Source organism: Cynocephalus volans, chromosome 8, assembly GCF_027409185.1.
Source record: "Cynocephalus volans isolate mCynVol1 chromosome 8, mCynVol1.pri, whole genome shotgun sequence".
NCBI classification, from domain to species: domain Eukaryota; kingdom Metazoa; phylum Chordata; class Mammalia; order Dermoptera; family Cynocephalidae; genus Cynocephalus; species Cynocephalus volans.
The window spans coordinates 34,970,680-34,987,893 of record NC_084467.1 but is presented as its reverse complement, the minus strand read 5'-3'; the positions used below and the strand labels follow the sequence as shown (position 1 = coordinate 34,987,893).

General features: G+C 48.1%; 1 pseudogene; it reads left to right on the top strand.

Moving 5' to 3' along the window:
- Nucleotides 1–524: 524 nt before the first annotated feature.
- LOC134384116 (uncharacterized) lies at nt 525–16,493 on the top strand (annotated as a pseudogene).
- Nucleotides 16,494–17,214: the final 721 nt, after the last annotated feature.

Here is a 17,214-nt window from a genome sequence, read left to right as displayed (position 1 = left end):
TTACCAAGCAATTCTAAATCCTATCCAACTATATTCCCCACACTTATATATACATACATACATATATATTACACACAAATACACATACATATGTTCAAGAAAAGACATGGAAAATAATGTTCAAAACACTACTCAAAATAATCCAAAATAGGGTAGTCCCCAAGTGTCAATCAACAGTACAACGGATAAAACCATTGCGGTATATTCGTACACAGGTTACCTTTGGTAGGGGTAGAGACTTGAAGGAGACTTCAGCCATCCTCGGTATCCACTTTTCCTGCCCTTGCCCCTTCACCTGACCGATCTAGCACCTACATGTCCCTCAGAACCATCCTTTCCTTTGCCCCGGATCGGGAGTCCATCATTTGTCACCTGCATTCCTGCCTTATAACTTGACAGGAAGCACAGGGGGCTGTGAGAAATAGGGGAAGCATCTAATCTAGGACTGGGAGTAGGAGGGGGTGGGACAGGTCAATGAAGACTTCCTGGATGAGCTGAGTCCTGCTGTGGGAATAGGATTGGACATGCAGCAGCGTGTGCATGGGCGGTGGGGTGCCGGTGGTGCTCCTCATGCTGAGGACCTGGGCAGGGGCCCGAAGGTGCGACAGAGCTGGGCACATACAGGAAACTGGGATGGAGGTTATGCCTGTATGGCCCTCCCTGGTCTGTTTCTGAAAGCTCCTCCTTTAATGCACACTCCATACGGACTGCTGCAAGTGGTTGTTCCAAAATATATCACTGGTCCTGTCTGTCCCGTGCTTAAAATCCTTTAAGGGCTCCCAATACCCATCACTTTAGCCAGACGTAAGGATTCCTTCCTAACTGATCTGCTCCGTGAAGACTCAGCACCCAACTCTCTTTCCCCATCTGGTTTCTTTCCATACAGGGATAACCTCCATCCATGTACTCCCAGTTTCCTGTATGTGCCCACCTCTCTCACACCTTCCCAGGCCCTCAGCACAAGGAGCATCACCACCTGCACCCCACTGCCCACACACACGCTGCTGCATGTCCAATCCTATTCCCACAGCAGGACTCAGCTCGTAGGGAAAGCCTTCCCTGACCTGTCCCACCGCCTTCCACTCCCAATCCTAGATTAGAGGCAACCCCTATTTCTCACAGCCCCCTGTGCTTAGTGGCAAGTTATGATCTTAAGAATCCTAGATAGCAATTGTGAGATGTAAGAACTTGAAAAAACTTCCTCCCTCTTCTGTTAACTCAAATCACAGAGAGTTGAGTCAGAGTATCTGTAATAAAGTATGGAATAAGGGGTGAGTTTATAACTTCCCTTTCAATAATAATAACAGCTAATATGAGTATTTAATGAGCAATGTATGTGTGCCAGCATGGTTATACTAACTTTATCTCACCCTCACAAGTGACTGAGGTAATTATTAGAACCTCCATTTTACAGATGAAGAAACTAAGGCATAGAGAGAGCAAGTGGTTTGTTCCAGATTACATGACTGGTATGATGGACCTGAGATTCAAACTGAGGCGACCTGACTTCAGAGCCCACTGTTCATCATTACCTTCTTCTGCTTCCAGCAAACAGGCTTTAAGTGGGAAGGGTAAAGAATGCAAATTTCCCCCATCTGCACATCAATTTGAACTCTTGTTATGGGACACTATAGAATCATGGCCTATCTGGAGTTCAGAGGAGGAGGTAAGGCCAATGTGGAAAACAGGATCAGAACCCTTCTCCTAGGACAAAGGGCTGAAGTGGCAACCACAAACTATTTCTCATGTTCCATCTGCTCTCATACTTGGCTGTGGGAGGCCACAGGGTTGTGTTGGAAGGCAGAGGGTATCAATGCAAGGGGAGTTGGGAAATCATCACTACTCCAGAGCTCAGTAAATCTTTGTAAAAGCTTCTCTGAGTCAAACTTGATTTCCATGGGATAGGGAACATCATTTAGTCAAGCAAAGTCTCTGTCAGCCCAGCAGTTTCTGTCTTCATTTACAATGCCACAGGCCTCTAGAGGGTATGGGGTGCATCCCCATGATTGTTGAAGGTTTCTTCTAGGATATGGAGCATCACTGTCCTTTCGTGGATATGTCTCTCGACCTCACTTGGAGATTCTTGAGCTCAGGAAATTGTATGTTTCTCTGTTTCTAGTGCCTAGCACATGGCCCAACACAAGAACTATCCGTAAAAATGTATTGAATGAGCAAATGAAAGGAAGGACCAGGAAAGAGGAAAGAATAAGAGGGGATTGAGATATGAGGTGGTGAGGACAGAACACAGAGAAATGACAGAAAGGAGCTAGAGGGGTGTTGGCATGCAGCACAGAGAAGACCTAGAGACTAAGTGGCCTGGCTACTTCTGACCTCTAGCCCCACAGAGGCCTGGTCCCACCCACAGCCCCAAGCCCAGCAAACATCTTACCCTTCAGTATCCACAGAAACAAGTCACTGAGGGGCCGTCACTTGCTCTTAAGGGAAAGGGCCTAAACAGAAGGCCTCCAGAGCAACTGAGTCCAGTGAGGTGACTCACTCTCCAGAAAAGCCCTTGGTTTCTGAAAGGTCAGACGCTGAACCTCCTGCCTTCTCTTCATGGTGCAGCTCTGTGCCCCTGGCCAGGCCAGCCCTGGCTCCTGAAGGCCTTAACCGTCAGGTTCTGGGACACAGACCAAGAGAGCCTCACACATCCCAAGCTCCTCCCAGTGGGCCAAGCTGCTGAGGCTTTATGGTCTGCCTCCTCGCCAAGCTTTCCTGGGAGAGCTGCGGAAGGGCCATCCCTCCACCACCTGTCGCCTCCATCCCTGTCCCCACTGGGAATGCCAAGGCAGAATTCCCTGAATGTTGTCAACAAGAACCCTACAAGGAAGAGATCCCTGGGGAGCAGCAGGAACAAACAACCCCCTGGGGCAGGGCTGCGGGGTAGTGACCTGTCTATTTCTTTTACCAGCCTTCTCAGAGGATATGACAGGCCCAGGGGAGAGAAGGGTAAGACCAAGCCACCTTGCAGAAATGTCAGGAACTGAAGTCCTCACTCAGATTCCCCTCTTACTTCTCAAACCCTCATGCCCCAACCTGTCAATTAGACCATGTCTGAGTCTCACCCCTATTTCTTCCTGAACTACCTTGGGCAAATAAAAATCCTTCCCCATTCTCCACCAGTACAATGCCTTGGACAAGTTACCCAGCCTCTCTGATGATAATTAACTAGGCCCTGGCAACAGAATCTGGAAGTAAGTCATGTCATCCCCATGCCACATACAAGGGTGCTTCAGTAAGTTCACGGAAAGATTCATACTGTCTTTTAATTCTATTTTTCCATAAACTTTCTGAAGTACCCTCGTACAAGGATGTTGAAGCCCAGTAGAGTGAGGGAACCTGCCCAAGGGTTCACATCTTGTAAATGTAGAACCAGAATTTGGATCCAGATCTATCTGGATCACTTCCTGAGTTCTCTTAAACTTGCTGTTATTCTGCCTCAGTTTTCTCCTCTGTAAAAGGAGAATAATAACCTCTTCCCTTCTGAGGTTACTGGGAGAATTAAATGAGAGGAAGCATTGAATATCCTGGCACTAGCCCTGGCCGTGTGGTCCATGACTGTGAGTTCCCACCTCTGCCTTCTGTCTGGGCCTTGGAAGGTTGGTCTCTGAGGTCCTTCCTAGTCAACTACAGGTCACCAGAGCCAACTGTTAATTTTTTAAAGAAATATTGTGAGCTGGGTTGTTAAACAGTCATTATTAAAAGTTAAATTATATGACTATAATTAAATAAATTACATTGAGAGCAAAGGTAATAAGTGCTCAAAAGTCTTCACGTCCTAATTATTTTACAACATTTTGCTGTTATCTATGTTTAAGGGTTGTTTACATCTCCAGGGTTTGTATTGTGGAGATACTGTACATGACGTGCTACTGTGCATCTCTTTGTAACCTGAATTCGGTGACATTGTGTTGTTAGTTTGAAATTGGCTATGATGGGTGTCAACACCACAGAAATCGGCAAAAGAATACACATCAAAAGTGCCTTCAGCCCCCTCCAAGACTGATTGCTAAACATTTACTTCCCGCCACTGCTCCAGTCCCGAGTCCTAAAAATGTGGGCATCTCAGAACAATTAAAGGCTGGAGGTCTCCTGCTCTGCTACTGGCATGAGCAGCCATCATCCATGAGCAGCCCTCATGCAGGACAGGACAGCCCAACAGCTCAGTCCTTATCTTCCCAGACAGAGGCTCCCAGGCAGCCTGACTGAGCCCCTGCCTCTTCCTGCCCTTTCCTCTGGACCTTTGTCGCCTCCTCACAAACCTTGGCCAGGCCAGCCGTGGTCGAGGTCTTCTGAAGCACACTACGTGGCTCTGCCCCCTGGCTGTTCAGGGAGCAGAACCACCTCCCAAGCCCCACTGGCTCTTGCCTGTAGGGGCAAAGGCCAAGGGCACTCAGCACCTACTCTGCACGGGCACCACTCCAGCCTTGGGAAGTAAGGATCTGACAGAAGAGAAAACATCTGCCCAAATGTAAGGGACTTGCCCAAGGTCACAAGGCTGATAAGTGGAAGAGCTCAGATGAAACACTGAGTCCACTGTCACCCCACGTGGCTGTGTGTTCTGAGGCACACTCCAGTGTCCACTTCTCTAAATCGGGGAAGATGCTTCTCTTTCTCACAATGGTATGATGCAGATCTAGAGAGGGTGCATATGGGGCCTTGAGCCCAAAGCTTAACACAGAACAAGCACTTAATAAAGTTTAATCTCATGCTTGTGTCTACTTCCTGATCTCCCCCTCCCACTCCCCTTTCCTCAAATCAAACCTGGCAGTGAGGGGACACATCCCCTCCTGTGTAGCATCTCTGGAGCTTGATCCACTCCATGTCCCTGAACTTTCCCTGGGGTTAGGAGAACCAAAAGGCAGAGGGTTCCATGTGGGTACTTCATGGTTCCTTGTGGGGATGAGGAGCAGACTGTGACCCCAAGGCTTTCTCCAACCCCCTGCTCTACCTCTGACTCAGCTGTAGTCTCAGAGGACTGTCCTGTGGAAGCCTCTCCTGTATGCACGCCACCCCCACTTCCTCCAGCCCAGCCTGATGGGCTCAGAGATTCGAGGGGAGGAGGGAGTTTGAGTCCAGAACTTGGGGCAGATAAAAACTTGCCTTGTCAATCCTTTCCCTGAGTACAGAACCATATGCAAATAACTATCCCTTGCCCTGAGCAAGGCCCTAACTCTTCTCAAACATCATTGACCCTCGCTCCAGCTCTGAAGAGGTAGTCCAGGCAGGGATTCATCTCCCCACGCAAAGGGTGAAGAAATTGGGGACCAGTGAGGTGCAGTGACCTTAGAAGCAATCTAGGATCATAGACAGAATGAAACTCAGGCCACCCAGAATTACTTAAAGACTGCCAAGCATGGTCCTACCCTCCAGTTTCCCAGATAAGTAAACTGTGACCAGAAAGAGGGGATTGGCCAAGGTCATGTAGCTGGACAATGGTTGAGCCAGCCCCACAAACTGGGCACTTGCCTCTGGGGCCAGGGCTGAATCTGCAATATTGTGTGTTTAAGCGCCAAGTCTAAACTAATGGCTGCACCTGAACTCTAACTGAAATCCCTCCTGCTGGCCCGAGAGCTGGTCGTGATCACCAGTGGGGTTGGCACCAGCCTAGGGAGTGGCGTGAGGGAGAAGGCCAGACTCCGGATGCTAAATCCTGAGCCAGGTGGGCCCACAAGCCTCAAGGAGAAGTTGGCCAGCAAGTGAGAAGGGGGAAGTAAGGGCAGCAGCAGTCCTAACAACCTGGGATGCTCTAATTGACCTCAGGCTGAGGGACCTTGTGGGGATGAACTCTCATTTGGTAAGATGGGCAACCCCAGAAATCTCACTAGGTTTGTGTCTGGGGAAGGAAGCTGAAGGGAATCTCAGGAGGTGGTGATGATACAAATTATCAAGTTCTTAATGGTCCTTTGGAACATCCTTGCAGAAATTTACAGTTTACAGAGCCCTTTCACATGTCTTTTCTCACTGGGTCCTCCCAGAACTCCTTGTGAGGAAGCTGTCACGGTCCCCATTTTACAACGATAATGATGACAGTGGCAACAGTGACGATAGATACTTATGGAGCCTTGTCATGGGCCAAGCCTGAGGGAGTCCCAATACTGTTTTTGGTCACTTCACTGCTCTCTGATTGGAAGAGGCCTTCAAAGTCAACATGCTCAGATCCTTATTCTTACAACCACGAAAATGAAAGCCCAGAGAAGGAAAGTGATTCTGGACTAAGTGGGTTAGTGTAGGATGCTAGAACCTATATATCTTGCCTCCCAGCCATGGGCCCTTTCCATCAACCCCAGGCTCCTCTTCTGCGTTGTTCTCTGGGAAGTTCTCTGGGAAGAAAGAGCTGCCCATCTACCCAGCAATAGTTAACTAGTTATCAGGCTCTGACACTTCATGCCCTCAGCATCTTGAGTCCTGTGTGTTTTTATCCCCCAAGGCTATAAATCTTGTGTGAGCCAACAGAGAGACACATAATTCAGACAAGCTAATAGGATAGCAATCATAATGATAATAATAACAACAAAAACCATAATAACTATGATAATAGCAAAACCTTATAGAATGTTGCTCATTGTGTGCCTGGTATTCTTCTAAGAGTTTTACTTAAAATCAACCATTTAATATTCAAAATGTCCCAATGAAATAGACAGTGTTATCTTCATCATTTTGCAAATGAGGAAACTGAGTCATGGAGATGTAGTGATGTGCCAAATGTCCTATAGCTACTAATTGGCAGTCTAGGATTTTACAAGTGGTATGATGCTAAATGTGTAACAACAAACTCTCCAGAAAAAAAAGAGGGAAAAATAATAAAATGAAGCCTGTTTTGTAGCCAGGTCACCCTTGGTGAGGTGAAGTCCATGTTGCTGAGCCCATAAACAACCTCCATCCTTGCCATCATGGCCACTTTGTCCATGAGCCCACTGGGCGATGGGAGGAGTGGCTGGGGAAAGAAGCTGACTGGTATCCACAGAACAAGTCATCTTACTCACTTGATTAACAACATCCTTTTCTGCTGAGGGCACCCCTTGGAGAGCATTCACATGGGATACAAATTTCTTCACATTATATGCCAATTCCAAAAGGACTATCCATGTATCTCTTCCCTAGATTCATCCTCATCAATTTTCCAATCATATTCCTTCCAAGTCCCTGACCATCCAGCTAAACCATTGGCCACAGACCATTAAGCAATATGGACTCTTAGCTCTTGCCATTTTCCCTTCAAGACAAAATGAACAACCAAGGGCCTTGACTGATGTTCTGTCCCAGGAGGATTTCTCTTCACCATTACCCTTCAGGGATGTCCCAGAAAGTGGCTATAGTGCTACAGCTTTCCACTTTCAGATTCATGCAGAACCATCTGTAAACCATGCCTGATTTTTCTCTTCCTCATCTACTAAGCATAGGGAATTCTCCAGGATATGATAGGTGCAGGCAACGGAGGGTAATGTAGCAGGAGTAGGGCATTTGGGCCACTTCCTTGTGCAACTTTCTTGTGCTTTCAAGGACTGCTAGAGCCCAATTTTGTGTTTACCACTTCCATTTGATGATGTGGTGCTACTGTGCATGCCAGCTTTATGACTTGGTAAGTCAGACAACACCTAGTTCCTGATGGGTGGTCAGGTCACAATAATTTGGTGACTCATGGTTCATGGATCAGAATACTTAATATTGTTAACATGTCAATACTCCTTAAATTGAACTACAAATTCAACACAATCCCTATCATAATCCCAGCTGACATTTCCATATAAATTGATAAACTGATCCTTAAATTCATGTGGAATCTCAAGGGACCCAGAACAGGCAAAACAATCTCAAAAAAGAACAAAGTTGAAGGACTCACATTTCCCAGTCTCAAACTTACTACAAATTGCAGTAACCAACACAATATGGGGACTGGCATGAGAACTGACATGTAATTCAATGGAATAGAACTGACAGTCCAGAAATAAACCCTAAGATTTATGGTCAATTGATTTTTGGCAAAGGTGACAATATAATTCAATAGAGGAAAAAATCATCATTTCAATAAATGGTGCTGGGACATCTCAATATCCACATGCAAAAGAATAGAGCTGGGCCCCTACCTCACACCATATACAAAAATGGATCAAAGACCTAAATGTAATAGTTAAACATAGAAAACCTTTAAAAGAAAACATAGGGGTAAATATTCATGACATTGGATCAGGCAATGGTTTCTTAGACCTGACCCCAAAAGTACAAGCAACAACAACAAAAAACAGTATTTCATCAAAATTAAAATTTTTGTGCTGCAAAGGACAACACCAAGAAAGTGGAAATATAACCCACAGAACAGGAGGGAATATTTGCAAATCATATATCTGGTACAGGACTACCATATATATCTGATAGAGTTGTTCTATCATATACCCGATAGTGTTCTACAATATATAATAACTCTTACAACTCAATAATTAAGGGAGTAATAACCAAAAAATAGGCAAAGAACTTGAATAGACATTTCTCCAAAGAAGATATACAATGGCCAATAAACACATGAAAAGATGCTCAACATCATTAGCCATCAGGAAAAGGCAAATCAAAACCACAGTGACATACTAGTTCACACCTACTATGATGGCTCTAATCAAAAAGACAGATAATAACAAGTGTTGACAAGGGTGAGGAGAAATTTGAACTCTCATTCATTGCTGATGGGAATATAAAACAGTGCAGCTCTTTGGAAACCAGTCTGGCAGTTCCTCAAAAGGTTAAACATAGAGTTATATAACCCAGAAATTCCACTCTAAGTATATATCCAAGAGAAATGAAAGCCTGTGTCCACTCAAAATCTTGTACAGGAATGTTTCTAGCAGCATTGTTCATAATAGCCAAAAAGTGGGAAAAAAAACCCAAATGGCCATCAACTGATGAATGGACAAACAAAATGTGGTATATCCATAAAGTGGGATATTACTTCACCATGAAAAGAAATGAAGTACTTATACGTTCTACAACATAGATGAGCCTTGAAGAAGTTATGCTAAGTGAAAGAAGCCAGTAACAAAAGACCACACGTTTTATTATTCCATTTATGTGAAATGTTCAGAATAAACAAATCTATAGAGACAGAAAGCAGATTAGTGGTTGCCTAGGGCTGGTGGGTGAGGGGTGGGGAGGATGAGGGGTGATGGCTAAAAGATACAGTATGTCTTTTTGGAGTGATGAAAATGTTCCAAAGTTGATTGTGATGATGGTTGTGCAACTCTGTGAATACACTAAAAACCACTGAATTGTTCACTTCAAATGGGTTAATTGTATGGTATGTGAATTGTATCTCAATAAAGCTGTTACAGGAAGTAGCAAAGGTCCCCTTAGCTGCCAGCTGAAGAAAAAAAAGTAGCAAAAAGAGAGAGGCAGAGACAGAGAGAGAGAGAGTCCCTGATCTCTGTCTAAAGCCCAGCAGTTCACACAGTAACTCTTAATGTGCTGTTCATTTGGTGCTCCCAGCAACCCTGTGGTGGAGGAATTACCTTCATTTTCAAGATATGACAGGTGTGTGTGGTCTGGTCTCAACCCAAACCCTAGCTCCAAAAGGGAAGAAGAAACCAGCTTAGGTACCTACCAAGTACAAGGAGCAACGTCAAGCTCTTCACACACATCACCTCAGTCAATCCTCGAAACACTCTATGAAGGTGTTATTGCTCCCATTTTACAGACAAGGGAAACTCAGGCTCAGAGGTATAAGCCCTAAGTCACACAGCTACAACATGACAAAGCAGTATTCAAACCCAGTTCTGTCAGATTCCATTGCTAGTGCCCTTTTGCCTATGCCACTCCTTGTGCCCATTCCTGTGCCCTGGCTGCTGAGTACCACTACCTGCTCCCACTCCCGCCCCCCTCCCCCACCCCATGCTGTGCACGCTTCCTGCCCACTTCTCTCACCAGCCAGCCTGCTTCCACCCCCACCATACACATGGCACCATAGCCAGCTGGTGCCATTCCTCTGGGGAAGGAAACCCAGAGCTAGAGAAGCCTGCCTGTACCTCAGGAAGCCCCAGGTGGTTCAGAGGAATGGGGACACACAAAAACAAAAAACACTCTTCACTGCAAATGAGCCAGGCCAGAAACCTCTGCCCTGCCTATAAAGGAACCCCTGAGAGGGACAAGGAGGACACAGTCCTCCTATGGGAGCTCCTGGCTAGAATCCCACCCTGGACTCCACAGTGGGACAGCAGTGGAAACAGGGACATCTTCTATGGTTAGCAGTTAGAAGCTTTCACCTATGCTGGGAGCCCAGACACTGGACATCTAAACCAGCTTAGATGCTCAGTCCCAACCCTCACCCCTTCCTGGGAGATGATTACAGCAGGTTTGGGATGACTCACCTGACTCCCACAACCCCTCCTCCCCACTGGCACCAGGTGCTAACGTCTGAGCCGGGAGAAGGGGCTTTCCCTAGGAGGGGAGATGTTCAGAAGGAAGGTGGGGATGTGGAAGATGAGGCTGACAGTGGGGTTACCTCATCTGACAGGCCAGGCCTTGAGGGCAGGGCTTCCTTGCTAGGCCTAGCCAATAGTGCCAGAGGCAGCCTCCTGGGATAAGGGCCGATTACTACTGGGGTGAAACAGGCTCCTCATAAAGAGAGGGAGAGATGCCCAGGGTTCAGCATGAGCTGCAGGGCTCGATGAGCCAAGATGAGCGGTAAGTGGGGTCCCACCTCTAGGGCTGAGAGAGAGGAGCCTGAGGAATGAAGCACTGGACACTGAAACAGGGAGAGGAACTAAACTGGGGGGTGGAAATCGCCATGGGGTTTGAGATGGGTCTGAGAAGGAGGCTGGGTACAGGGCCATGCAAGGGGAAGGAGGATGGGGACTGAGAAGGGGATGGAAGTTTGATCAGGGGCTAGGGAAGGGTTAAAGTGTTGAAAGTGAGACAATAGAATAGAAATGGTCTGAAGAATGAGTCAGAGAGTTTAGACCATTCAAGGAGAAGGTCATGGGACTGAGACAGAAATGGGCGATAGCTTGGGAAGATGGGATAATTTCCAAGGCTGGAGAATGGATTAGGGAGGTTGAGGTAGGTCTGGGGGATGCGTAGAGGTGATGAGGATTGGGGAGTCTCTCCCCTGGGCATGGCTACCCCTCCCCTTTTTTCTGAGCAGTTGCCCCTGCAGAAAGCTCTCTTGGGACTGGGAAGGGCTTCCACTGGGAGCCAGCTGGGTCTCCTGCCTGTCCTCAGAGGGTGGCCCTGAAGATCCCTTTCCTTCTGGGAGCCTTGGTTGTCCTGCCTGTACAAAGGCTGTACTAAGGGGGTTTTCACCTACCCAAGAAACCTACAGCTGGAAGGGGATACAGTGAGTCAGTTTCTAGCTGTTCCTTTTGAAGCAGGTGACACCAAAGAAACCACCCAGTCCCTCATTTGAGACTCCCAGGTGAATTTCTACGTACATCAGACCATTCAAATGTAGAGAAGAAAGCTGAGTCACTCAGGACTTGTTGCGTGGTAGTTATTAACTATCTGAGCAATCTAGGCTGCACATTAAATACATGTAAAGCTTTGAAAAAAAATACTGTGAGGCTGGGGAAGAACAATAGGACTACCAGTTTCCCACGGGTCACTCCTCACCCCCAACCCCACAAGGGAACTGTGGGGACTGTCCAGTCTACTCTTCTAAACTCTTCCTCCTGGAGTCACACACTCTTGCTTATACACACACGCACACACACCCCCTCTCACAAATGCACAGATTCCCAAAGAATACAGCCACCCTCAGGCTCTCCACCCAGCCTTATGCTCAAAATGCACACACAGAATCAAACACAAGAACATAAGCACCCATATTCCTGCTCAAACTCAAGCAAATGTACACATTCCATTACACCACTCTTCCGAACCCAGGCCAACACACACCCAGTTCTACAATCCATCTCAGCGGCCCATATAGATTCAAACACACATTTACTCAGGTACCCACACTGTCCCACAAACACATACAATCACGGACAATGCATACAGTGTAGCACCACAAACTCACAATCACAGTCTCATATACAAACTGGCACGCACACAGAACCACAGTCCCTTGACACTCACAGACAAGCTCGTGTGCACACTCACCACCAGCAGCAGGCACATTTGCAGAGAAATATGAACTTCTACACACCCATGAGTTTTCAGTCACATGCACACACACGAACTTTCAGTCCACATTCACAATCACACATTAATCACACAACTAACACCACCGTAGTTCACACATATATTCATACCCCACACAACACAATCACCCCCACATAGACGCCATCATAAATACACATATTTACAACAACACATTCACCAGACACTACCCTTCCTGACTGCCCTGCATTCATTCCCGCAGCCAAGCTCATCCTGGGTACAGTAGGCAGGGCACAGAGCCTGGGCCCCAGCCCCCTTGTTTTCTCTGCCCCCAGGAATTCTGATCTTGGGGCTCTTGCTGGCTTCCCTTAGCTGCCTTGGCTACTATGAAGACCTGGCCAAGTGCTTCCTGGACCCCAATTATGAGTCCTTCCTTGTCACAGCCCAGGAGGGGCTCCATGCCTCCCCCTTGCCCAAGCACGTGGTGGTAGTGGGAGCTAGCATGTCAGGCCTGGCAGTATCCAAGACCCTGCAGGATGCTGGCCATGAGGTAAGGAGGCCTTGGAGGAGCTTCAGTCATTTGCCTCTAGTTTGCTCCCTTGTGTGGGAAAAGAAAAAGAATGGGGTTATAGGCATATCTTGGACAACTGCATGTGACCACTGGGTCTCCTAAACCTCTAACTTTTAATTACTAAGTGGGATTTGTGTATTCATGGAAACAAAAGTGAAGGGCTAAGAGGTGCTCTGTCCCTGGCCCCTCTGGAGGAAACACTCCCAGTTTTGTTATCCTGCACAGTCAGGGCCCTGATGCTGGAAACTCCAGACCAGAGCATGTGGCCAGGTGGGGGTGGGAGTCGAGGGTGGGGAGAGGGAACAGTGTATCTCTGGGAATGACAGCAGCTTCTCTGGGCTGCAGGTAATCATCTTGGAAGCCAGCGACCACGTCAGAGGTTGAGTGGTCACATTCAGGAACGAGGAGGAGGGCTGGTACCATGAACTGGCGCCTATACGAATCCCAAAATCCCACGGGCAAGTCCTAGGAAAGAGATGGAGCAAAGGGAAAGTAGGAGGGATGAGGAAGACGCAGCAGGGGCCCTGCTGCCATCATGTCAAAGCCCTTTCAGAGTCACTGTTTCATATGACTCAACCCTGCAAGTCAGGACTGACACTTGTCTCCCACCTAACAGAGAAGCCCAAGGCTCAGAGCCCAGGGTCACAAAGAAAGTGGTGAACCCCAAACTAATAATTATAATACTTACCAGTAACTCATCAAGTTGTGTACTTCAAATATGGGCAGTTACATAAATGTCAATCATACCACAGTAAGCTGTAAAATAGTAATAATTATTATTAATAATAACAGCTACCATTTGTTGAGCACTTACTACATGCCAGGCCCTGTGCTAAGCACTACATATGCATTATTTAACTGATCCTCACAACCCTATAATTTGATACTCTCATTATTCCCATTTATGAATCAAGAAACTGGTCTCAGATATTAAGTGACTCACCCAAGCTTCTCCCAGGAGAAAGTAACAAAGCTTCTCTTCAAAATCAAGGAGGCACCTGGCACAAAAGCACATGCTTAACCCTGAAACTGTATCTGACTCCTGGAAAAGAACTGGGACCCTGGTTCTGAGGCTTCCAAAACAGAAAAGGTCCCTGGCCTGGTATCCCATATGCCTCCACAAATATGACTTCTTTGCTTTAAATGTCAACTGAACCCAAGATTTCCTTCCACACCCCAAAACAAAAACCAACTGTTTTTGCAGCCCAAACTAGGAGACTTTAGATACAATCTCAAACTTACTTAGAAATAAAATATGGAATTTCAAATACTGTCTGAAACAAAAGGCCTCTATCTCTACTTTTGAGCCCTTTGAGCTGGGATTTCTTAAAGAGCCTAATTCAGTGACGGGTGAACTTCCCTCCCCCTGTGTCCCCGAGGGCAAAACAGAAGGAAAAGAACTAATGCAGCCAGAGGAAAACAGGATTAGAGTTGAGGGAAAAGTCTGAGTTCCCTGAGCACACAAAGAAACTGGTTTTCTTGGAAATGGTTTCTATTGTGAGGCCAGTAGGAACAAGGGCCTTGCTACATGTCTCTGCTCCAGGCAGGTCCACACCTACATCAAGAAGCTTAGCCTGAAGCTAAACAAGTTCATCCAATATGATGGCAACAGATGTTACCTCATCAATGGACAGCGCTATCGCACCTGGGAGGTCAAGGCCATCCCACGGTTCCTGGGCTACTCCATGAACCTCACAGAGAAGGGCAAGAGTGCTGTGGATCTTTTCCACCAGTCCATCACCAAGGTGCCCACTGACTTACCCCTGCCAGGGTGGGGAAGGAAGAGGGTCTGGCCTAGGGTCACCTGGCAGGTTAGTGTACTAACCCAGGTCACCTGACTCCTATCTGGGGCTCTTGTGATTGGTCCGCCTTCTTCTAACACCCACTTACAATGTTGCCACCCCCAACCCCCGTGTCCAGCCACCTCTCTTCTGACCCTGGGTAGTCCAATGGCCCATTGCTGGATCAATGGCAGTGGGAAGAAAAGGAATCACTAGATAGCCCAGTCCTTGGTAATCAATTAGTCCTCCTGAGTTGCAATAAGTGTCTTTGTCTTAAATTTTAGTCTTCAAATGGTCTTTAAATGAAAGGGAGATGCTTGGGGAAAGAAGAGCATTTAGCGGCCCCTGGAACTACCCGTCCTCCGGTCTTTCCATCTCCCACTTCCTCGACCCAACCCTCTTCAAGGCCTGACTCTGGTTCTTTGGCTCTAGTCTAAGGCTCCTTCTCTCTCTTTTCCTTCTGAAGCTCAAACAAAGTCTGAAAACGTTCAACTGCAGACACCTGATGTCCTTTTATGATTCTTACTCCAAGGTGGGTGAGGCAAAGCTGTCCCCTGCCTACCAGGATGCTCTTTTCCCACCGCTGAAGCCTTCACCTCCTGGGAGTCCAGTCCCACCCTTGCCTGGGCCCAGACCCCTGCTGAAGCTCCTTTCTTCATTCTGGGCCCTCCACCCTACACTTCCATCTATGACAACCCCTTCTTATAGGCTTACCTGCTGAAGGAAGAGACGCTGAGCTCAAGAGCTGTAAACATGATCAGAGATGTGATGAATGAGGATGCTGGATACCATAAGTCCCTCCTGGAGTCCCTGTGGGCTGATGTCATCTTCTCCAAAAGTGATGAGTAAGGCTGATCTGGGACCAGCACTAGAGTCAGCCCTCTCCTCCAACACTCAGAGCAGAGAAAGGGATCTATGATTTATAGAGAATTTATTACGTGCCAAGCACTGTGCTAAACCGTTTCGTACTTTGCAAGAGCTGTCACATTTAATCCTCCGGGTCCCCTGTATAGTAGGTACTATTACTCAGAGCCGTTTCACGGGTGAAGATGCTGAGGCTCAGAAAAGTTGTGTAACTTACGCACATCCACACACCTTGGACAAGACTCCAACCCACGTCCTGGGTTGCAGAAACTCCTCCTGGGAAACAGAATTGCAGGGTGGCTGAATCCACGGACTAGGGAGCTAGACTGCCTATGTCATCTTTGGAAAGTCGCTTCTCTCTGGGTGTCAGTTTTCCAAACTATCAGATTAAACAATAATCCCCCTGACCAAGGACTGCATATTAACGAAGGGGGTGTACATGAAGCCGCGGCACCATGTGCCGGGAGCTAGCTCCGTCCCTTTTCAGGCCAGGAATGCTGCTGACCACTGGGCACGCGGGCCTGGCGGTGCCGCCCACCCTCCCCTCCCCTCCTCACACCTGTAGCTCTTCCGAGGTCACCGGTGGCTTTGACCAGCTCCCCAGTCCCCTCAGCGCCACCCTGAAGCCGGGCACCATCCGTCTGGTGTCAAGGTGGAGACGGCGGTGAGGGACGGGCCTGAGGTCCGGGTTCTGTACGGCGCGGGCGGGCCCAGCTCGCGCTGCACAGCCTCCCCGCCGACTGCGTGCCCCTCTCAGCCTCCTCCCAGGCCCCGCGTCCACCCACTGGCCCAGCCCCAGCCTCTGCAGCGGCCAGCGCGTGCTGCGGGCCTCTGCACCGTGGATGACGACGCCCCCTCTTCACGGATACCCGAGGAGGAGCTTTAGTGCGTGTGCCCCTCCTCTGCAGTCAAGCACTGGTCTCTGGACCTCTCACCATCGTGCCTTTACTGAATTCACGTCCTACCAATCTGTGGACTGTTCGCAGCAGCTCTTCCAGCGGAGGGCCGCATCCACCTTGCTGGCGAGCATACGTGCCTGCCCCGTGCCTGCCCCGTGCCTGGATCGACACCACTAGCAAGTCCAGCCTCCGGGCCAGGCTGCAGTGGACGAGGAAGCCACGGTGGGACAAGTGCCTCTGCAGAAGCACTTCACCAAGATCCAGGATGGTTTCTCCCCTGAGAGCAATCCCTGAGGGAGTCTGGCAGGAGCAGGCTAGGAGGTGGGAGTTGGAGGCAGAGACACAGGAGAGAGGTCACCATTTGTCCTCCTGACCCACAAGCAGGAACATAAACATGCCAGACAAAAAACCCAGCTGCAGTCCACAAGAAACATTACCCCCTTTCCTGTTTCTTCCCCTGGACAGCTCTTGCAGGAACAAAGCAGCAGAGTCAGCATATGAGGGATACAGAAAAATATCTAGGATGCAGAATGCTGGAATCAGCCTTTAGCTTGGAAGAAACTGTCTCCTGCTGCATAAAAAAGAAAAGATTCAAAGACACCTAATTTCTGTCACCTACAACTAGGAGTCCCTAAAGGGACCACAGACTGACCACACCCCACCACAGCACACACAAACCCCATCACTGTGTGCCTGAGCCAAGGACCTCACATCTTGGCCCAACATGGAGTCTAGGTGGGTGGGAGAGGTACTGGTTCTTTTCCTGCTCTTGTTAGTGTGTGGGATCTTGGATTCCCAGAGATGCCTCCTGGACCATAGACTTTTCTTCTCTACCTTCACCTTCCCATTACCTACCAGGACCCCCCACCTCTGCCTGCCCAGTCCACACATCACCCTGGAGGACACCAAGCTCACTCTACAGGCTCCTTTCTCACTCTTCTCTCTGATACCTGACCTGTCCTTCCGAGTCCAACTTAAGTTATTCTTCCTCCCCAAGTTCTTCCTTAATGGCTCC